The sequence below is a fragment of the Haemaphysalis longicornis genome, unplaced genomic scaffold (assembly GCF_048455015.1).
Source record: "Haemaphysalis longicornis isolate Haplotype H1 unplaced genomic scaffold, Haemaphysalis longicornis Haplotype H1 scaffold_1, whole genome shotgun sequence".
NCBI lineage: Eukaryota > Metazoa > Arthropoda > Arachnida > Ixodida > Ixodidae > Haemaphysalis > Haemaphysalis longicornis.
The window spans coordinates 483213527-483235510 of record NW_027526203.1 but is presented as its reverse complement, the minus strand read 5'-3'; the positions used below and the strand labels follow the sequence as shown (position 1 = coordinate 483235510).

At 47.4% G+C, this 21984-nt stretch overlaps 1 protein-coding gene across 1 annotated transcript in view; it reads right to left on the bottom strand.

Moving 5' to 3' along the window:
- The window catches only part of LOC144173843 (neuropeptide F receptor-like), a 645630-nt gene extending 624444 nt beyond the window's left edge, over positions 1–21186 (bottom strand). The window contains exon 1 of the mRNA XM_077702120.1: positions 21086–21186. The gene's annotated coding sequence lies outside the window, so the exon portion shown is untranslated. The remainder of the gene's footprint in view (positions 1–21085) is intronic.
- Positions 21187–21984: the final 798 nt, after the last annotated feature.

Genomic DNA, 21984 nt, shown 5'->3' with positions numbered 1-21984 from the left:
CGAAATGGAGGCGCCGGATAGGCGCCGGCTTCGTTACACGAAGGACCCAGGTTCGATTCCGTCCACTGGAAGCGTTCTTTTCTTTCACTTCATCATCATCGTCAGTAAAGTTGGCTTTCCTGCAGGGCATATTGGCGTACAACGGCATCAGTGGGGACCCTAAAGCTTCGCTTTAACAAGTTTTGCAAAGCGACGATCAGGATGATTTGGGTGCACCAAACTTGGCTCCGAGTTCCCTAGAAGACCACCGGGCAAGTGATTGTCCTGCATGGTCTTTCAATTCAATTCAATTCATTTATTCAGCATTCTTAACGAAAAACAACATGAATGCTAGGGCAAGAACAAGAAGCCGCCATGCAGCAGCTTGACAAAGGTCCTTGCCCAGGCTGAGTTCGCGGTGGCTCACTAACAGAGAGGCTAAGGCGTGGGTCTGCTTAGCTCAAGGGCGCGGGTTCGATCCCGGCTGCCGTGGCCGCTTTTCAGATGGAGGCGAAAGCAAAAACGCCCGCGTGACAAGATTTCGGCGCACGTTAAAGATATGCAGGTGGTCAAAATTAATCTGGAGCCCTCCACCACGGCGTGCCTCACAGCCCAGGTGTAGCGTCGAGGCGTTAAACCCCACAATTTGAAATTGCAATTCTATCCGAAGTGCACGCGCTGCCGAGGTGGCCGGCAGACGGTTCATCGTGGCAAGCATGCAAAATATCGGTTCGAAGCACTCCGAAGTCAAAGGAAGGCAGCTTCTGTCACGCGAGGTAAAGTTTGTCTTATAGAGAATTCCACCACGGAAACAGCAAAATAGAATCATGATCAACAGCCTATTCAGGTCCACTGCCGGATGAAGGCTTCTCCAGTTAACCTCTAATCGATCCGGTCCTGCGCTGCCCAAGTCCATTCTTTGCCCCGAATTTCCTTAATTCGTCCCTCCATCGAGTTGTTGGCCTTCCCCTTCTCCTATACCCGTGTTGGCGAAATGGAAGTTGTCTTGAAAGCAAGCTCGCCCACTGGCGTGCGTCGTTTCAAGAAATCAATAAACAGCCGTAGCTGCGGGTCTGCCAGCTGTTGCTCTGGCATGGAGGGTGCGTCCAATGCGCAAATAAACGCCTCGTCATCCCCATAGTCATCCACTGACACAGGAGCAGCTGGTTTTGGCCACAGGCAGGCAGCATCGGCACGTTCTGTACTTGCACACGGTTGTAAAATCGAATACCTGAATCCGAAAGCTCCATCATGCTCGAAATCCAGACGAGTCTTTTAGGCTCTTTACCCAACAGAGGCATGCAGTGATGGCCACTGACCGCTGTAAATGGATGACCCTTTAGGTATGGTTGACACTTCAGTGCTACCCCGCGATGGTCCGACACTTCTTTTCTGTGGCCTAGTAGTTGGTTTCGAGAGCGATAACAGCGTATACTTGGGCATCTCATAAGCCTTTCGGCACCGTCTTCCCACCATTCAACAATTGCTACGAGTTCAGCTTCACTGGTGTTGATGAGGGATGTGCTGGCGCCCTAGACTTCAATATAAGCTAAGACTGGCGTGTGTGCAGCCGTTGTCGCAGCGAATCAAACGCTATTTGCTGCTTGTCAGCACAAAGAAACGGGACATCATCACGAGAAATACGTTTCAGTACGGCCACAACCTGAGGCAGATTGCAGCAACCAACACATCATTCTGTTTACAAAAACGGCGGTAGACGCCCAGGGTCTCTTAGTGCAAGCGATGACGTTGCCTTGGCATACGAGCCGCCGCATTGCGTCGGGCTTGTTGGTAGCCACGCGATAGTGGTTCTGGCGGATATGGACCGTTGTTTCTCCAGTAATTATTGGGTGTTTTGTTAGTGGTGTCTAATGAACACCAGAATTGTACGAAAAGCATGCAGGCTGCATACTCGTGCAGTACGTCGACCAGAAATCGGTGCAGTGCTCTTCCCGTGTCCATGTAGAGCTCCCGCGGTTTTGTGGTTCCTGCAGTTCGCGCCCGAATGAAGCCTCCTGTGCTGCTGATACCTTGGAAGAAGAATACTGTGGTGACTTTCGCATGTGCCGGCGCTTATTGGTGACATCTGCGAGTAGAGGATTGGTGCCAGCCCCAGACAGGTGCACAAGAATTTGTGAAATGACGAAGCGGGTAGCTGGAGTCGACAAATTGTGGAGCATGCGTCCCAGGAACCCGGTCGGATATATAAGAATAGTCACACCGTATTGAAACAAATTCGCAGCACCATGGTGACACATTACGTGAGAATCGGCGATACGAAGAGACACAAGTAACTGCTCGGTACTCCCTTTCGGGTGTCGGGTCGTCCATAGGCTCACCAGGCGCTCGCCAATGTTTATAACGGTGTCTTTTTTACCGAAAGAAAAGAGTCCTTGAAATGAGGTCCTTGCAACACTGCAGAAGTACAACCGAGGTTCCAACTAAGTCAGTGTTATTTAAACAAACCCTTACCGCCGCTTTCGACTGATCGAAACTGCGGATAATCTGAGTTTTTACCTTCCGTAGACGGTCGGCAACTTGTTTACAGACGACGAAATAGTCTCCACCGGTGTCCAGTAAAGCAATCGCACCATACTTGTTGACACTAAAAAAGAGGCCAGCACACAGGGTTTTCGTCAGTACTAACAGTTGTCGTCTTTGTGTGTTTGCATTGCGGCGGTACTACATCGGTGCTTTAGGCTCATCTTTGTCGCTGCGTCGCGGGTCGTTTTCAGCGGCGCCTGAAGCTCTTCAGAAGTTCTTCACACATCAACCATACCTCCAGAAGTTGTTTCGCATGTTTTCCCGGCCGCAGGTTGCAAAAGTTTTTTTTTCGGAATGTTTCTGCGGGTTTGAGGAATCAGGGAGAAGCTTGTTGGAAACTGCTACTATGTTCGACGATTCGGCGACGTACCGTTGTGCGCGGCGATGTAGTCGACGATTTGAACAGGGCGCTGTCTAAACAGATGCTGAGGGCGAAATAGGAGAAGCCATGGCGACCAATATCGCGGCCTTGACACCATCTTTAGACGTGGGTATGTTCACAGTAGTAGCAACACAGCAGCCGCCGGTTAGCCATGTGCGCCACACGTCCTATTTGAAAATCGGGGGTCCCGGTGCACATTTCGGCAGGGGCCCGGAATACACGTGCGGGGCCTCTGACTGGGGTAGTGGTGTCGGCAAGGTCAGCAGTATTAGTTAGGAACGCGCACGCACGATGTCAAAAAAAAAAAATGCGAGAACATTTCCGTTGTGTAGAAAACCACGGCGCTCCGTATACCGCTATAATAAATAACTGAACATATACCGTATACCGCTACACACTAATTGAACATATCATATCCAACCGTATTATTGAATTTCTTGAAAGACACTCGATTCTAACAAACTTACAACATGGTTTTAGGAAAGGCTATTCGACAGTGACTCAACTGGTCACCGTCACACACGAGTTTGCGAAGGCCCTTGACAATAATGTTCAGGTAGACACGATTTTTCTTGATCTTAGCAAATTGTTTAATAAAGTTTCTCATGACAAATTAATTCAAAAACTAAAAATATAAATCGTCCAGAAACTTTAGTTGCCTGGGTGTCTAGGTATTTGATGAATAGAGAGCAGTTTGCTATGACTGATGGTCGTGCTTCGAGCTGTCTTCCAGTCACATCCGGAGTGCCTCAAGGTAGTGTTCTGGGGCCGTTGCTTTTTCTGTTATATATCAATGATATCGTCACTGTAGTTACACCCACCACTCATATCCTGCTGTTTGCAGACGACTGTATTTTATTCCAGGAAATCTCAAGCATGCAAGATCAGATAGAGCTTAACACAAACCTGGACAATATATACAGTTGGTAAGGAATGAGGCATGGTTCTCAACGCAGAGAAAACTGCGTCCCTCCGCCTAACGCGTAAAAAATCTCCATTCGAATTTTAGTACACACTGGGACCGTGTGTAGGGAACCAAGTCAACAGATTCAAATACTTAGGCATTACGTGTACTAATAATCTTTCGTGTAACTTGCACATCGACAATATCTGCTACCCCGCTTTTCGAAAACTGTGCTTCTTGAGACACAAAGTTTGTAATTCACCTCCACGTGCTAAACTTCTTTGCTACCATTCATACGGTAGACCGAAACTTGAGTATGCTGCTGTAGTATTATACTCATACACACAAAAAAATAACATAGATAAATTAGAAAAGATTCAGAGGAAAGCTGTTAGGTTCACTTTTTCAAAATTTCGTCGTTCGGATTCCCCTTCCGAGTTAAGGATTGCCAATAACATTCCCAAGCTTCAATTAGGAAGACGGAAACTTCGTCTCGATTTCCTCTGCTTACTTACTAACCATGAATTGGCTATCGATCCCTCCCTGTATATATCTGCCCTGACTACCAAGATCACTAACACCATACCATGCGAATACTGATGCCTACAAGTTTTCATTTTGCCCTCGTACCGTGGTCGAGTGGAATTCCATTACTCAGCCATACTCGTTAGATTCTGTATAACCCTGTTTTTTTATGTTGTTGTTGTTGTTGTTGTTATTTGTTGTGTCTTGGTATTGGCAATTTCAATGTAGTGTGCACTGTTTCATTTTTTGACCCCGTCGCTCTTTTTGTCAAAATGTACCATTGAAGCGCTCGTTGTGCCGGGACCACAACTGTGGTCTGCAGTATGTATTACATAAATAAACAAAAATAAAAGGCCGGTGTTCCGGTTTTTATACGCACAGTCGGCGGAAGATTGATATGATTTAAGATATATTTATATGTTTTACAAAACGTTTTAAACATTAGTGTAAGCCGCCTGTCACCACCAGCCATGACAACGCCGATGTGAGTCGGCTACTGCAACAACAGGGACGCTCGGCTATACATACACACAAAACACAAATTAGCCTGAATGGGAGTTTTTTGGCTGAAATCGTCTTCGAAACTCGTCACGGCAGGCGGCTTACTCGCGTGTTTGGTAGTATAATGGCGGCAAAACTACGCTTACTCCGGTGGCCAAGAGCTGTCGTAAATAGGCGCATTTACCCCTATCTTACGTCCCCCCCCCCACCCCCCCCCCCCCCCCAAACGGAGTATTTCGCTTTGAATACCACTCTGGTCCTAATGGGAGTATGAAAGTAAGAAAAACACCCCCGCCTCCTCCTTTTCCTCCTCCTCCTTCTAGTTCTCCTCCCCCCCCCTCCCCCCTCCACTACGCCTCCTTACAAATTGACTGCCAGTTGGTGTCATGTGTCGTGTCAGTTCTAGCGTCTCCGAAATTTTTTCGTCGAAGTGAACTTGTGGCCGTGAAAGTGGATGCGAGGTGCTTCCCGCCAACCGAAGCTCATTGTGAACATTGTGAAACCAACCTGGATTAACTGCGACGCACTGTAACGTCTCCTCCGAGTCACCGACCTTCGAGCCGACGGAGTGCGCCAGCGAACCAACGTGAGGCCTAAATGCAGACCGCAAACGGGGAGTGGTTCGTTGAAAACGATGCGGCTGCTCCTTTGCGAGCCGGTGTAAGGTAAGCATTGCGCATTTTTTATTGCAACCAACGTTTTGGGAGACCTGTGGCCCTTGTAGTGTCAAATTAAACAGAGTGTGTTTCCCGCGTCACTGTCCCGCCGATTCTTCGCCTGTCGAGGCGCGCGCTACGCGGAGAGGGCGCCATGCCCAGAACGTCATTGGGGAGGCCGAATTGTATAAAAGTAATGCGGATATCAACCGTCTAAGCTTCAGTTTTGTATGTGCGGGTCACGAGCAGAAGGAAAAGTTTCCGCTCTGTGAACAGCAATGGAGAAAGTAAGTACTAAGGCTAGTAAGTGTTTTTGTTACGATGTATTCGTGGCTCATCATTTGCGGGAGAAACTTTATTAAAACGGGCTCAAGAACTGAAACGCTTCCCGTTCCACCGAGGTATAACGGGTAAATTAAAAAATTGAAAATAGATGTATGGATTTAAAATAAAAAAACGTAAAAAGATAATTAAACAAGATAATTACACAGAAAAGGCATTACTGAAGACCAATGGTAAATACAAACGATCTAAAGGCTATTATCGCGTTATTTGCCGCTGACTTTGTTTCTGCGTGTGAGTGAAATTGTGACAAAATATTTGAGGGGTTAGTATTGTTGAATATTATCGTTAACTAGTATTGTCATTTCTTCTAAAATGTTTAATGTTTTTGTATGTTTTATTAGCTCCGGTTTGCTTCTTACGAGATAATTTCTATGAATATCAAGAAGTTGTTCTCTGTGTTTGTTTGTTATTGGGCAGAAGTTCGCCTAGCGAGCACCGCAGAGCTGATTTTCTTGAGAAGCACGAGCGGTGCCCGCCGCGCCTGGTACGTGGCGGAAGAGCGCCACGTGCACCTGGTGGCCGCATTGCTTTCAGTTGGGAGGCGGGACGCCGTGGGGGTTAGACGACAAAGACGGCTCTCCATGCGCTAGGCAGGTGCGAATTGAACCCGCATTTGCTATTTGCGGGAGCATCCTGTAGGATCGACGGACGCCTTTTTTGTTTGGGAGCGCTGGAAATCAGGTTTGTTTAGAGGACGCGTCACAACGACGGGAACCTTTTCGCAGGTTTAGGAGGGAAGCGGGAAAAGTACGGGGGGTAAAGCGTAAATCCTAGTTCCACAACACTACATAAGAGGGGAAGAGGGAGAAGGGGAAACATTTTGAGAAGTTGGTTGCAGCAAGGGCCGCATTCCGGATCGAACAACATACTGCCTTGGCCTCTAAGGTCTTGACCAGCTGGTGAGCGGAGGTGTCTCGGATGCGGGTGCAATCTTGCATAGCTTTCAATAGAAATTCAAACATTAGAGTTGTGCACAGTGACAAGTGGCGCGTCATTCAAATGCTGCTTATTTTGTTTTTTAAGGTCGGCTGCATAACATGTGCCTGTAGTTGTTGCTGTAGATTTAAAGAGCTCTGTTATCGCTGCAATGCCGGTGCTTCTGTGGCTTCGTGGTTTCATGCCAGGAAGCGGCAAAAAAGTCAATGTTTCAGAAGCAAGTGCAAGTGAACAGCTTAACGATCAATGCCTGGCTGACTTCATTGTTTGCAAATGGCTTCCAGTTCTCTTTTCGTTGAAGAGAGTTGTAGTGGGTATAGTTCTTACCAAGGTACCTTGTATTCTTAATGTACATGTTTTTTGGATTGAGAGTTTTTATACTGTGTTGTTATTTACGTGTTCAGAACCATTTCTGTGTTCATGAAATTGCTATGCAACAAATTCTCTGTGTGCAGAAAGCAAATCTTTCACATTTTGCCATTGAAACCTTTGAAGATAAAAAACCTAGAAATTACGACCAATGCGGCCCCTCGACGCTGCTAAAATAAAACAAAAAACGGGCCATGAACCCAATAAAAACTCCCAAATGCACTCATAAATTCCCCTGCAGCGCTTCTTTTGAACACGTAAAACAGCAAAAGTACTATCAATGCAGCTGAACGTACTCCGAATGCGCCTCCTAAAAGGTTCTAGTGGGAGAAAATAATATATCCCAATGTTTCCCTTGAAAACTCCCATTTTATTGGCAATAAAACCTCACTCCTATATATCACTACATAAACCCCGGAAATACTAGAAGTAAAGAGTTGCTCTACCTACTCGAAGGAGCATTGTATACTCCGAGGTGGGATTGAGTTCTGCGACAAGCCATTTACTCCCATTTCGGCTTATTTGCGCTCTGTGTGTAGCGCTCTCGTCTTTGAAACTCGTCACTCGTCACTTGTCATGACGAGTTTCAAAGACGTATTTCAGCCAAAAAAAACTGCCCTTCAGGCGAATTTGTGCTTTGTGTGTAGCGGCGAGTAGGGTAAATACTATTACTGCTTCGGAAATCGTAGGGGCCAATGTTAGGTGACAACGAGGGCATGAGTTTTTGTTTTTTTAACCCGTATGCCGGAAATTGCCGCTGCTGACAAAATCTCATCAGCGGCAAATCATACGCTTCTACGCGGGAAGCGATTACTTAATTAATGATCGTGTAGCAAACACAACACAACAATGTTGAAAGAACATTTTCGTAAATCTTTTACCCCGACCGAAAGGATCCTACCTCGTCGCTAAAGTTAGAATTGCAGTATAGTTTTCAGCGACTGCGAAAAACGTAATGTAAGATACAGCGGTATGTCTTTAATAATGAGTGAGCATCTCTTTTCTGCGCTGACAAACGGCGACGAGGTGCGGAAACCCGTGCGGGTCACCGCAGCCACGTTATTAAGTGCGAGAGACATGCGCGCCGTACGGCGCGATGCGCTTTTGGTCGGATATATGGTTTCCACGACGAGCCGCACGCGTGAATGTGAGACGCATGCTCCGATGCGTGCGTGCGATGCGTCGTCGGCGGAGCGCTGTCCAACGTTTTCGCTCCAAGGTTGCCTCCCTGTTGAGGCGCACTCGGGCTGATTTAGATATGTGCAATAGAAATCCGAGCAGGAAAAGAAAACATTGATCAACGTGAAGTAAAAAATGAATAGTGCTATTAAGTTGTACATTGTATTTTATATGCTCAGTAAAGTGGTCTGGGGACACTTAGCCCCGACGATTCCGCTCGTCCATGCTATTGGTACCGCTGGCAACGTATGTCTACCAGGTGTCTGTAGATATTGTCGGCGGAGAGCGCGAGTGCGCCCCGCGCTTCCCGGTGCTGCTCCGCTCAAAATATTTCGAACTGCCACTAGCGCTTCCTTGAGGTTTTGAAAGAAGCTTTCACAGTGACGCTATTATGACGACACATTCGGACTCGCATTGGCTACGGCCGCGCGACGGCCGCAACGATCTTACAATTTAAGCGCTAGACACATGTACGACGGGCGCACGCGATTCGCATGCGACTGATCGTTACGACTTATTGTTAGGATCCGCAAACCGGTCCTAACAATAAGTCGTAACGATCAGTCACATGCGAATCGCGTGCGCCCGTCGTACATGTGTCTAGCGCTTTAATCTCGCCAGTCGCATGTCGTGAGCCTCCTCAGACCAGCGTACGGAGCCGAAACCGGTCCTGTCCGACCGTCGTAACGATAGGTCGCATGCCAATCGCGTGCTCTAGTCGCGCATGTGTCTAGCGCTTTACATCGAACAAGGCCTGTTGTGCCTGTCGCGTCACGCGCTTTCCAGCGGCTACAGTCTGGACGCCTAGTTCGGCCGCTCGTCGGTGGTGTGGCGCGCGCCGACGGACATGCCGCTAGGTCAGTGGGAAAATCGTACCTTTCCGCGAGCACAAGCTGTTTGGTGGGCGCAGACAAAGCCGGGAGAAGGCGGGAAGGCTAGTAAGTGGGGAAGGGCAGGGGAGGGCAGCAGGAGACGCGCATTTGACTGGCGTCCCGTGGGCAACCCACCCTCTCCACTCTCGAACGGAGGTATCTCCATGCGCTCTCACCTATTTTTTTTTTCCATTCGCTCCCCTTGTTACAGGGCTAACGGTCGGTGCAGGAATTCTGCCGTCATGACCCATCTATTGCTCATGCAATAAAACATACAAACTACAAATGAGCCATACATCTCCCTTAGAAAAATGACATTTCGGCAGAACGACCGCGGCTAGTTGACCATAACCGCCTCTCGAGGCTAAGGAGTACTTCGCCGCTACCCGCCCTGGAGAGGGGCCCAATGTAGTAAAAAAGGCCTTTGAACGTGTCAGAAGAAGACCACATGCGCAGGTGCTTGCTAAATATCCAGCTTAGAGAGGAACTTAAGGCAAAAAGACTACATTTGCCTTGAGTTCGTATCAAGCCTATTTAACATCAGGACTATGGCAACGGGAACGATCTTGTCCCTGTCAATGCCTATTTGGATGTACGTGCCTATGTGGTCCTATTATCGCCTAAATATCACTTTTTGTGTTATAATATGCCTTTTTTATGTTTTTGAGTCTACGTTCTGCTAGGACTGTTCTCTCTTCAGAACTCCGCAACTTGGCGTTTGCCACACGCCGTCTTCGAGCAGAATTCGTGCACCGTGCCACATAATCCGAGACACGGACACCACGCTCGAGACACTGGCACGTCGACTTGACGTTGCCCGAGCAACTAGGCCGCCGGGGGTCCGTACGCAGGGACACCTCAGTCCACCTCGCCGCCGGATGGGTTTGACGCCATCCCTGTCAGCACGAGCTGTTTCGTCCTATATATATGTTCTTTTGTTGCGTCATGTACGCATATCAACGGCGAAAACTTTGGCCTATATTTGCTGCTGACGTAATAAAAACAAGCAAAGAATAATGAACGTGACACAGCGGCGCACGTGCCCCGTAAGGTCAAAGACGCCTCGTTGGAGAATAGCTCGTGGACACTTGACACAAAAAAGATTCAAGTTATAACGCCACAAAGACATGAACGGTCAACCGCCGATCACGGATACACGGGTTTATGCGGAATTATTGCCCTTCCCTGAACTATCCATGAGATTCATTGGTGTTGTGGAGCGCTGACAAGGTGGTTCTGTTCGGTCAACGAATAAATAGCTGCAGTCAAGATAGCGCTCTTCGAGGGGCGTTCGTGTCTTCAAGGAGCAACTACCGATTGTATACCTCTTCCACCAGAGCCCTTTGGTACCGCCTGGGGAACTTCGGCTAAGGGCGGTAAACAACTACAACAAACATTCGATGGTATTAACAGCTTTGCGGTCAAAAAAAGCGACACTTGAACGTGGCCTGGCACATGACTGTGCATATTTGACCTTCTTAGCAGAAAGCATTCGGCAGCGTCACTCTGACTCAGAATGCTGAGGTCGCTTCGAAGGTCCGGAACAGCTACGTTGCCATTCCCGAAGGAACGGTTACTGGCCCTGCCATTCCGAAGCTTAAATCGGTCTCGGTCATAATATTCCTGCATTCCCTTTGCTAAAGGAATTGCCAGGGGTTCTGATCGACAAACATTCTGACATTCCAGATGGAATTAGATTATCGAGAGTTATGAAGTACAAGCACGCTCCGCCAACTTCAGTGTACGTCGAGCGCTCTTTTTTCGCTCACAAATATGGACTGAACGCAGGCACAACTTCAAACCGTAAAACATTAAGGTGGAGCTGGTTTTTCCTAGCTTTTAAGCCTTTCTTTTAGTGCTGAATCACCGTACATTTCACGTAAATCTTCTGAAATGGCGACACTTCTGTGGCTTATTTTCACGAAGATAATAAAATTACTTTCCCATAGCACAATATTTGTCCGCTGTTTTATTGCAAGTCAAAAAGCTGCCATAAAATACGCTGCTGAAGTAAATACAACTTAAACCTATATATGCCTAAAGGAGAGTGAAAATAACAATGAAAATTAAAATTTTCATTGTCTATTATTGGCGCCTAAAACCTACGTTTTTCGTGCCTAGAGTTCTGGTATCTAGACTCCTCACTCTCGCTCTTTTTCTATCCCTCCCTGCACACACACTCGCCCACTCGCACAGCCGCTCACCCACTCACTCACCCTCACTGGGGGAATTCAGCTTGGAAAACCAAAGAATGTACATGCTTTTTCGCCTTCGCACTATGGTAAAAAATCGGTTCAATTATATTTCGCAGCATATTTGGTTTACGTTTTGTTAGTTTTAACTCTACCCAACCAGTTATCTTCGTGCATGTAGCAGACGTCAGGCACCCGTACTTCTTTCGGGACGTCGTTTGTACACGATTTACGGTTCTTGTCCTGTAGCGGCGGAAATGGCAGCCCTGGCCATAGGACGAGCTCCCTTTGCTCGTCAAAGGCGAACGGTGCGTGTGCGCGGTGAGGGTCCGAATTCCGCTCCCAGACTCGGCATCGCGAAAAGGGGGCTATGACATAACCTCACCATCCCATCGCCCCCAGCAAAAAGCAGAAAATATTGAGGTTGCCGTACCAGAAACCTCAGCTGCCCTTGTGGTGACACAGAATATTTTTGCCGAGTGACTCTTTCTTCCCCTCGATTGGCTGTTTATCCTTTGTAGGCGAGCTCTAATAGCGTTCACATTTCTTAGGAAGTTTGGAAAATGGGAATGCATTGCTCGAGATACTCCACTTAATGCTGAAGAGGCAAGCAACTGTGTACCAGGCATAACTGAAATGCAATCGGCTTAACAATTAGTCGGGCCAGCTGGCCAACTTCGACCTCTCAGTCCAGCATAGCCTGGTGGAGAGGGCTAGGGTAGCCAGCGCGGACCAGGGCTTCCCGGACTAAGAGGAGGCCCCCACCCGGCGGGCGTCCAACCATCAGCGGTTGAAGCTCGTCTACATAGTTTATCCACTCCACTCCACCAGTCTCAACTTTGCTCACGAAACTGGAAAATGGCATTCACTGCACAAGCGTCGCGACGTTATTTAAATAATTCTCTGTTGCTCGCCAAAGAATTCGCACTACCGATCCACGAATTTTTCTAGCAAACATTTCACAAAGATAGTTAGACAAACAGGTTTGGTCGTCGTCCGCACGTGATTTCTAGTTAATAAATAGCCAACAAATAGTTCAGAACGGTGCACAAATCGGAGAAAATATTCCACATTCAAAGTGTAGCTAACAAAGTTTTCCAACTAAGGTCGGGCATTGCTACACCCAAGGAGGCGGAGCTGCGGTTTCACCGTAGTGAGACTCTCCGCCGTGTTGCGAGGTTTAGTCGTAAGGCACTTTTCGCCGTAACGCGACTGTCCGCTGTAGTGGGACAGAACTGATTTATCAGCATTGAAATTCGCCGTCTCTGAAATCATCGATGAGTCGAACCAAGAAAGAATTCGCATGCCATAATGCGATTCCACTTGCTCTCGTCAGCTGTGCCGCGGCGCCTTCATCAATCGCCTTCCCCATCAGGTCTATAGCACAAAGCAAAGGCTCTGTGTGAGCGGCAGTTTTGCTCGCGAGAAACACAGACGGCGTTCAATTGCTCCCCTAAAAATTATGGAACAGCCTGGTGCACCGGCGGTCTTTTTCAGCCTCGGCAGGGAAAAGTGGATTGGTTAAGATAAAATGTCCCAGGGGCCTCACAAGGACCACTATTCGTCTCTACGCAACTCCGATCTTTCGCGGAAACCCGTGTGTGAAGGAGGTGCCAGTTTGTTTCGCTTCCGAAATAAATACGTGGCCGGATGGCGCCCAACTGGAGGGAGCGGAGCAGGCTTGCGACACGGATGAGGAACGCAAGTCGCGTCCAAGCGGCGGTGCGAGGCTGAGGCCCTTGTTCGATCCTCTCTCCGCCCGCCCAAAGTTGGCATTGAGCGAAGGCACGTAGCACAGTTTGTGGGCAGATGCGAACTCCGTTTTACCCTTTCGGAGAACTTCGATCCTCTCGTGAGTAATACGCGGACATATCGACCTGGGCGCACACTATAAACACCGGCCAGGAGAGCAGAACTGCTACACCCAAGAGAGCGCGATATACAAATGTAGAGGCGTGCTTCGCCCATCACACAGTTATACCCTTCACATCTTCACCTCGGCACATTTTAAAGGCAACAGTTACGACAGGATGTGCAAGTCACGTCATGCAATATACAACCAAAGTCTTGACGAAAAGTAATTAACACTACTGACGAGAACCCTCCGCCTTCTTCGTATTTTGGTGCTGTTCATGCAGCCTATTCCCTGTCGTAGGAAGCTATATTTCAACCGAAGCTGTTAGTTGTAACAGTACCTATTACATGTCCGTGTGTAAAAAATGGCTTGGGTTACAGCGCTATATTTGTTCCCGAACAAACCAGAGCTAGTCTTTTTTGTTTCGATCTCTTGTGACATAAATCCTAATACTTCGCAGGGATTAGTGAGTCCCCTGAAGTTTTTATTTATAGTTTGCAAAAGTGTCGCCAAGTGCTACTGACCAGCTATTCCACACATTTCGGGATAACCTCGCATTATCGCTAAAGTAAGTGCAATACGCGCAGGTCCTTTTACTCTGTGTAGCTGTGGCAACAGGTGACTTTGTGCCGTTCTTCGTAGTAAGCTTCTATACGATTCCACTCTTCTAAATACAGATTTCAGCTAAGTTTTGGAAGCGGTTTGCTGGAGGTGCGAATTTTTTCATATCGTAATTATTTGTCTCGGAAATATTAACTGAGACCTACGGCACCATACTTGATTTGCCGAAACAATTTAAAATATAGATTTCTGAGTATTTTCGGTCGGAACAAATTTTTTTTATAAACTGAGAACTACAAATATTTCACAGGAAGCCAACCGGTGAAAACACGCTACAGAAGAGGGGAGACAAGGCCCAAGGCTTGCCAAGATTGACGCTTGGGCAAGTTGGTTCGTGTTCACAAAGAGGAGAACAGCGCCGAAGGAACGACGCAGAAGACGAAGAAAAAAGAACCCCACAAACGCTGACTTACAACTGAATTTTTATTTTTCGGCATGTCACATATAAACGCTAACAGTCAAAAAATAAAAGAAAAGCAGCACAAACGGGAATGCTGGGGATAACCCCAGCGGTCGTCACACTGCACCGACGCCATGGGCCACAAACACGTTCCGAACTATCTGAGGGACAAAAATGAATCCCTTTTGGGGAGAGGGACAACAAAGGGGCGCTCACACAATTTCTTTATTGGCACTCTATTTCCGCTGTCTCAATAAGTAACTATATTGCTCTAAGGGTAATTGTATCTGAAAACGGTGCTTGGCAAAAGGGCATAGCGTTGTTTTTGCAGAAACATTTATTTATTTTGTTTATTTATTTATTATACCCTCAAGGCCATGGGCATTGAAGAGGGGAGTGGGTATAACAAGTAGTACAAACATAAAAAACAGTGCATGTGTTCAAATACAAAAACATAGATTATCCTGCTTATACAATGTTAGCTAATGCTTAATGAAACAGGTGATTATCGCGTATGGAAACAATATCGGCAGGAAGGTGGTTATGAGCCGAATACTCGTTCCTTGTGCAAAAACAGCATAGAGATATTGAGTTTTTGAAGGAATGTCATGACAAAAATTATATCGAATGCTCATTTGACATAAAATATTTATATTACTCATTGCCTCATTGTGAACTTTTACTTTGTGCTGAAAAGTGAATAGACAAGTACGGTTCCGTCGCGTTTCCACATAGTACAGGTTTGTTGGTACAATTATTTTTAGAGCTTTTAACGGTGTACCCGAATTCAACTTCCGCAACTTGGGATGATAGCTTTATATTCAGTCTAACGGAGCTTTTAACGGTGTACCTGAATTCAACTTCCGCAACTTGGGATGATAGCTTTATATTCAGTCTAACGGAGCTTTTAACGGTGTACCTGAATTCAACTTCCGCAACTTGGGATGATAGCTTTATATTCAGTCTAACGGAGCTTTTAACGGTGTACCTGAATTCAACTTCCGCAACTTGGGATGATAGCTTTATATTCAGTCTAACGGAGCTTTTAACGGTGTACCTGAATTCAACTTCCGCAACTTGGGATGATAGCTTTATATTCAGTCTAACGGAGCTTTTAACGGTGTACCTGAATTCAACTTCCGCAACTTGGGATGATAGCTTTATATTCAGTCTAACGGAGCTTTTAACGGTGTACCTGAATTCAACTTCCGCAACTTGGGATGATAGCTTTATATTCAGTCTAACGGAGCTTTTAACGGTGTACCTGAATTCAACTTCCGCAACTTGGGATGATAGCTTTATATTCAGTCTAACGGAGCTTTTAACGGTGTACCTGAATTCAACTTCCGCAACTTGGGATGATAGCTTTATATTCAGTCTAACGGAGCTTTTAACGGTGTACCTGAATTCAACTTCCGCAACTTGGGATGTTAGCTTTATATTCAGTCTAACGGAGCTTTTAACGGTGTACCTGAATTCAACTTCCGCAACTTGGGATGATAGCTTTATATTAAGTCTAACGGAGCTTTTAACGGCGTACCTGAATTCAAGCTCCGCAACTTGGGATGATAGCTTTATATTCAGTCTAACGGAGCTTTTAACGGTGTACCTGAATTCAACATCCGTAACTTTGGATGATAGCTTTATATTCAGTCTAACGGAACTTTAAACGGTGTACCTGAATTCAACTTCCGCAACTTGGGATGATAGCTTTATATTCAGTCTAACAGAATTTGCATTGGTTCTTGAGTAGCACCAATGTTGAGTGACCCCTTCTTAGCACACCTTGATCACATTCTGCATAAGCAATTGAGGATCCCACAAGTAACCAAAACCTTCCGTTACGTTGATTACTTTTTAGTAGTTTTTGACACCGACTAAGCGGGTCTCGAATGGTTAATATTTCCGGTATTAGGTCAATTTCGTCAATGCTTTAAGCCTTTGGTTTTAACTTTTGAACTTCCCGTAGATAGAACTATCCAGTTTTTACATCTGAAGCTTCATTTGTCGCGTAATCACATTTGGTGGGCGTTCGAGCCATGTGTCAGCAAACCGCTTATACTTTTTGATTCATCCTATTCAAAGCTCGTAAAAAGGTCAATCATAACAACGTGTTTTATAAATGCCCTAAAGAAGTCATGTTTTCACTTGATGCAAGATAGCTTTCGTAAACAGGTTGACCGGTTTCTGATAGCGGGGTACGCCAAAAAGCCGTTCCGCACCGAAAAGTCAATTGTGTGAGCGCACCTTCGTTGTCCCAGTAGCAGAGTCGATATTACACAGATTTAAAAAAAGGAAGCAGGACAGCCAAGCAGCCGCTGAACGCAACAAAAGTAATAAATCAACAGTGATTTTTTACATGCCCCGGATAGCCCGCAATTTGAAAAAGATAGGAAAACGAGCTTGTGAGAGCTGTACTTTCTGCGCCGAGAAATCTTTCCGCCATGGGTTTGAGAGTTCACAAAACCGAAAGAACAATACAGTCTTGCTTTGTTCAGCACGAAAAGCGGTTTGTAGGCTGCATCGAAGGCGTCGTATATTCAGTTGCGCTGTCCTTCGGGAAGACGTATCTAGGCCAAACGCGAAGATACCTGAATGAAAGATGAAAAGAACATAACTATAATGTACGTAAGGCGATTAGTGGTCACCTTGGTCTCCACTGTCGGCATTGCCGCGGCGGCTGCGCCCCAATATTCACAAAACGTAGGTTATTGCAAAACTCAAAGATAAAATAACTAGAGAAATCATTGTGACAGCAGAAACAGAGTGCCGAAAAGTAAATTGTGTGAGCGCACCTTCGTTGTCCCTCTCCAAAAAGGAGATTCATTTTCTGTCCCGCAGATTCGGCACGTGCTAGTGGCACATGGCGTCCGTGCAGTGTGACGACCGCGTGGGTTACCTCCAGCAGTCATGTTAGTGCTGCTTTTCTTTTATTTTTTGGCTGTCAGCTTTAATATGTGACATGCCAAAAAATAAAAATTCAGTTGCAAGTCAGCCCTTGTGATTGTTCTCTTTTCTTCGTCTTGTGCAGTGTTCCTTTTGCTCTGTTCTCCTCGTCGTAAAGGCACCAGGACAGTCCCTAACTGTCCTTGTGCCTCGTCCTTATGCCCAATGACTGTCCTTGTGCCTTGTCTCTCCTCTTGTGTAACGTGTTGTCACGGGTGTGTCTCCTGAGCGACATAAACCAAATGCCCAGACTATTTCACATTCGGTTGTAACTCGCTATGCAAACCACCAAAATAAAAAAAATAGTGATGGTCGCTCGTTTGCTGCATAATGTCGCTTGTTTTGTGGGCACAATGTTCTAAACGTTAATGGTCACTCAGCACCCAGAATGAATTAAAATCTAAATTTAGGACTTTAACATGCCGGAAAAATCGCCCCACCCTGCCTTCTGGGCCCCGCCAGGTGCGCTGATTGAAGGCCTGCGCGTACATGTAGCCCGACTGGTGCTCTCAACGTGTACCACACGTGGTGTGCAAGGGTGTCCGCCGAGAAAACACCTCTCAGTGTTTGGTTTTGTAATAAAGCGGCCATGTGACGGTATCCATAAAGCATGTGTTGCTCCATAAAAAAATGGTGTAGCCATCTACTCGTGTGTTTTTTGCCGGTATAAGAAAAGCAGTGGCGAGCACTCTGAACAAGCAGGGTTGTTGACCAGTGCGGGCGGCCAGGTCAGGCCGGAATTAATAATGCTTTTAGCCACATGATGGGACGCAGGCAAATTCTGCATTATCTCCCATTCTGTCAATGGGCGTACCCTTCCAGTTTACGGACATTTTCATTGCTACCAACAGAGAAATTGTTTTTATACGGCAGCTACGACAATTCTGTTATGTTTCAAGGATGCTTTCAGGATAGCGATTTAGGCAAGCATTGATTTACGGCGGTGGCTTACGCAGTTGGCGGACGACGGAACCGTGGACCCTGGCGAAATTTTCAGGCCCCACGTGGTGTGCGTGTGTGTGTGTGTGTGGAGGGGGGGGGGGCGCAGATGATTTCATAGTGGCTAACCATAGTTACTCAACGTTTACACATTATCCATCAATTGAGCTTACATAGTTTTCAGGTCTAAGTTCACGACAACGATCAGTCACTTAGCAATGCCCATGAAGAACAACAATTTATAAAACAATTGCAAGTTTAGGTAGAGTAGACAGCTGTTTTCTTTTTTATTCCTTATCCCCGTAATAAAATTCTGTGTACGCGACTACTGTATGGAAGAGTTCTTTTCCCGTTTAGGGCGATTCGCCAACACACAGTGGTGTTTAGCGTGCTTGGAAAGCCAGGACATTTCCATTGAAGTTTGAATTTGCAAATAGTCACCTAGACGTTTGCGCCACGCGTAAAAATTACACCATAAGAAAATAAACCGTGGGGAGCAGAAAGCGACATACGTACCAAGCCTACTTTATTTTGCGGCTGTTGATATAAAATATCCAATGTAGCTTCGTGTTTAAAGAAATGTTGAAGACTAATTTCTTTAGGGCAAATGCTAAGAATAATAGAAGAGAGACTACACACTTACAAAGCCAACACTGTGACCTGCTTGCCTACAGAACGGAGGAAATTCGATTCACCGGGAGAAAATTGCGCGGATCAAAATAGCAAAAGCAAGTATTATTGAAAGCATACGTCTTCCTTATAACAGAGCACACTTTCTCGCTCAGAACTCTGAGTAATGTAGTTGCATGAGCTCGTGCCTGCGAGTAGGTGCGAAGCATGTTCCGCAGGCCGTGTTCTCAGATGGCTGGGCATATACCAAGAGGATCACAAGCGTGCTCTACTTTGGTGTTTTATGCTTCGCAGCAGTTGCATTATTTAACCCAGTCCGTGCACTCGCGGACACGGTTGGCTAGAAGGGCGGAAGCTGGCGACCAAGCCAGCATTCGCCGAGCTTCCGCTCCTCAGCTCCTGATGATTCGGCGCTCACTTCGCTGCCCTGAAAGGCTAACTCCTTCTGTGCACGAAACAGGCCGCATGTTCTGGTGCTCTTAGGGAAACACTAATTTTAGCCCTCCTCAGTGCATCGAAGCAGGGCCTTTTATCGTCCGCAGAATGCGCACCCAAAAAAGAGACCCCCCAATGAAGATGCGGAGATCAGGCTACCGATGTGGGCCAGCGTATTCTTATCTTTGGCAAATCTGTGCATCACCCCCGCTCTTCAATGCGAAACGCAAGCGAGCTCCCGCATTTCCAACACGCACTGCGGTGCAAGGGCTAGATGCAACCAGTCCCCTGGGAGACCGCGAACCAGCCAATGGCCGACCAACAAAAGCAGCTGGGGACGCCCCCTTCTTTTTGGGGAACGGACGTTGCTCACATTGGAACAGCAGTGGGAAGTACTCCTGCAATCTATTCACAGACGGGCATGCCACGTGGTCAGTCGCTGATGGCATCCGTTCACTTGAGAGGCTGCCTAAAGCAGGGCTACCTTCCGCCAGGCAAATGAAGTTTGCAATGGGGTCAGCTACGCAGGCTTGACTTCATACACCACATTGGTCTTTGACTGACGCTTCCAGTTCATGCATTGGTGGCCAGAACAGGTGCAGGAGGCAGAGACGATTACAGTGAACCAGAAAAATGTCTGATTCACTGTACTCGACATGGACGCTTGTTTGAAAATTAAACTCAGATGGCCGCTCGAACATATCTGAATGCCAGCAACAGAGTTTGCCCATGAACACAAGACAAACGCAGGCAATTGCATAAAGAGTTGCTTCTTTTTCTTTTTTAAGGGAGGTTTCATCTATGGTGTCACAATTCGGTAACGATTATTATTCACCACTGACCAACTATATTGACGGGCTGTCTAAAAGGTTATGAACTAGCGCCATAACCATGATAGCCACGCTTTTACCTGTTTCTCAATGCTTTATAGTATGCAACAAGTCCAAGTTAGTCATAGGCCATAACACTTACTGACAACTCTGTGCATGTATTATTTCTTTCATTCTTTCAGTATCTTCAGCGGACACCGGCTAGGGCTCCTCTATCGAAGCTGCAGAATATGGCTATGTTTTTAATGGCACTTAATAATTTCCTTCAACTTCACGATTTTTGTTACTTTGTTGCTAAGGGGGAAGAACTTTCGCTTGTATTATCAATATTCCTTCTTTTTTTCTGACAAAGGACTGCATGGCCCACCAATTCGAGGTCCAAAAGAGCCTTACAGGGAAACCAAGTGGTTGATTATTCTTTAATTATGGTTGAAGCACAACTAAGCAAAAAGAGCGGTGGTGCCATACATTAAACTAACAAGAGTTATACGCGCAATAAAAAGCGAGTTTTAGGAGAGAAAAGTTATTCATTAGAACCAAACATCACTGAAAAACAAGTTGTTTTGTTGCCTATGATAGTGAAGCGTTGCTGCATGCTAGCTCTAATTTAAAGAAATGAAATCGGGGATAACTCTAGACGGTATCTGCAGTGTGGATGACTTATCATATTAAACCGTTTTAACAATCTCCAAAGAAAGGAATGTGGTATATTAAAGTTAAGGTTCACGAGGAGCCGTGAAATCGCCGGTCAGGCCTAGAACAATCGCCGGGCAGCGATCTAAACCAGGCAGCTGAATATGTAGACTACTGGGAAGAGAGGGCCAGATCGGGACTGAAAACTTGGCTTCACCGTGTGCGTGATGTTGTCACAAAAGTGTAAAGCATGTAGCTCGTGTTTTTCATTCCCACTGTCCCACTGTCACCAACCCCCACGCCAACTCGTTGGTGCTGAGCGCAGAAAAAGAGAAACCGGTGGAGAAGAAGCAAACATGCGTCGGTCGGGTGACAGGCCCGGTGTGCGCGCCACGCGTGGCGGCGGACTCACCTGTTGCCGTCGACGGTGGCCCAGCTCGTGGGACGGGAGGCGCGGCGACGACCGTCGGCTGGGTTGCGACCGAGCCCACTGTGGCTGCCGGTCCACGGCAGCCGCCGCCGCCGCCGCCGCCGCCGGGCCGCTCACGCGCCTGCGCGCCTCCTCTCCGCCGCCAGCCTCTCGGGCCGTCGGCTTGGACCGCGCCGCAGACGGCTCGCAACAAGCGCTCGCGGAGCGCCGGCCGGCCGTGTGCGCCTCCTTCCACCTGGCCTGCGGGAGGCTCGCGGCCTGCCCCGAAGCATCACGCACGGCAAACTTCCTCTTCGCAGTGCGTGCTCAGCTCGGCCATGATGGAAATCCGCTCGGCAGGGACAGAAATTTAACCGGCACTTTATTTCCCAAGCAAATTGTTCTAGGAACGCCTGGGCAAAGGCTGGTGGTAACGGTGGCGGCTCGGTCAACCAGAAATATTGGCACCCCCGGTGGTGAGCTGCCCAGTGCGTCCTCCCACTGCTCCACGCTGGGGGGAGTGGGTTGAGAGGACCGGCCTCCATGGCGTGAGTGAGAGTATCCAGGGAGTCACAGATGGGACGTTTGGGGTACGCAACCGAGAGGTATAGATCTTGTGAAGGGCACGACTGGAGGGGGAATTGGTCTGGAGGCGCTCCTAAACGTTGGTGAGGGATATGTGGTCAGGGGAATAGCGGCGGGGGGGGGGGGGGGGGACGGCAATGCTCCGTTACTTCTTGGTGCGAGAGCAGTCGATCGCGGGCCGCCCGAGAACCGTGGTGGGGAGCAGGAGCGAGCCCAAAACGGCTAGTATGTTCTCGTGATGCTCTGTGGGCCGCCTCGTTGACTCCCACCCCGGTGTGGGCCGGAGTCCATACGGTGTCGACTGGTTGCGTGGATAC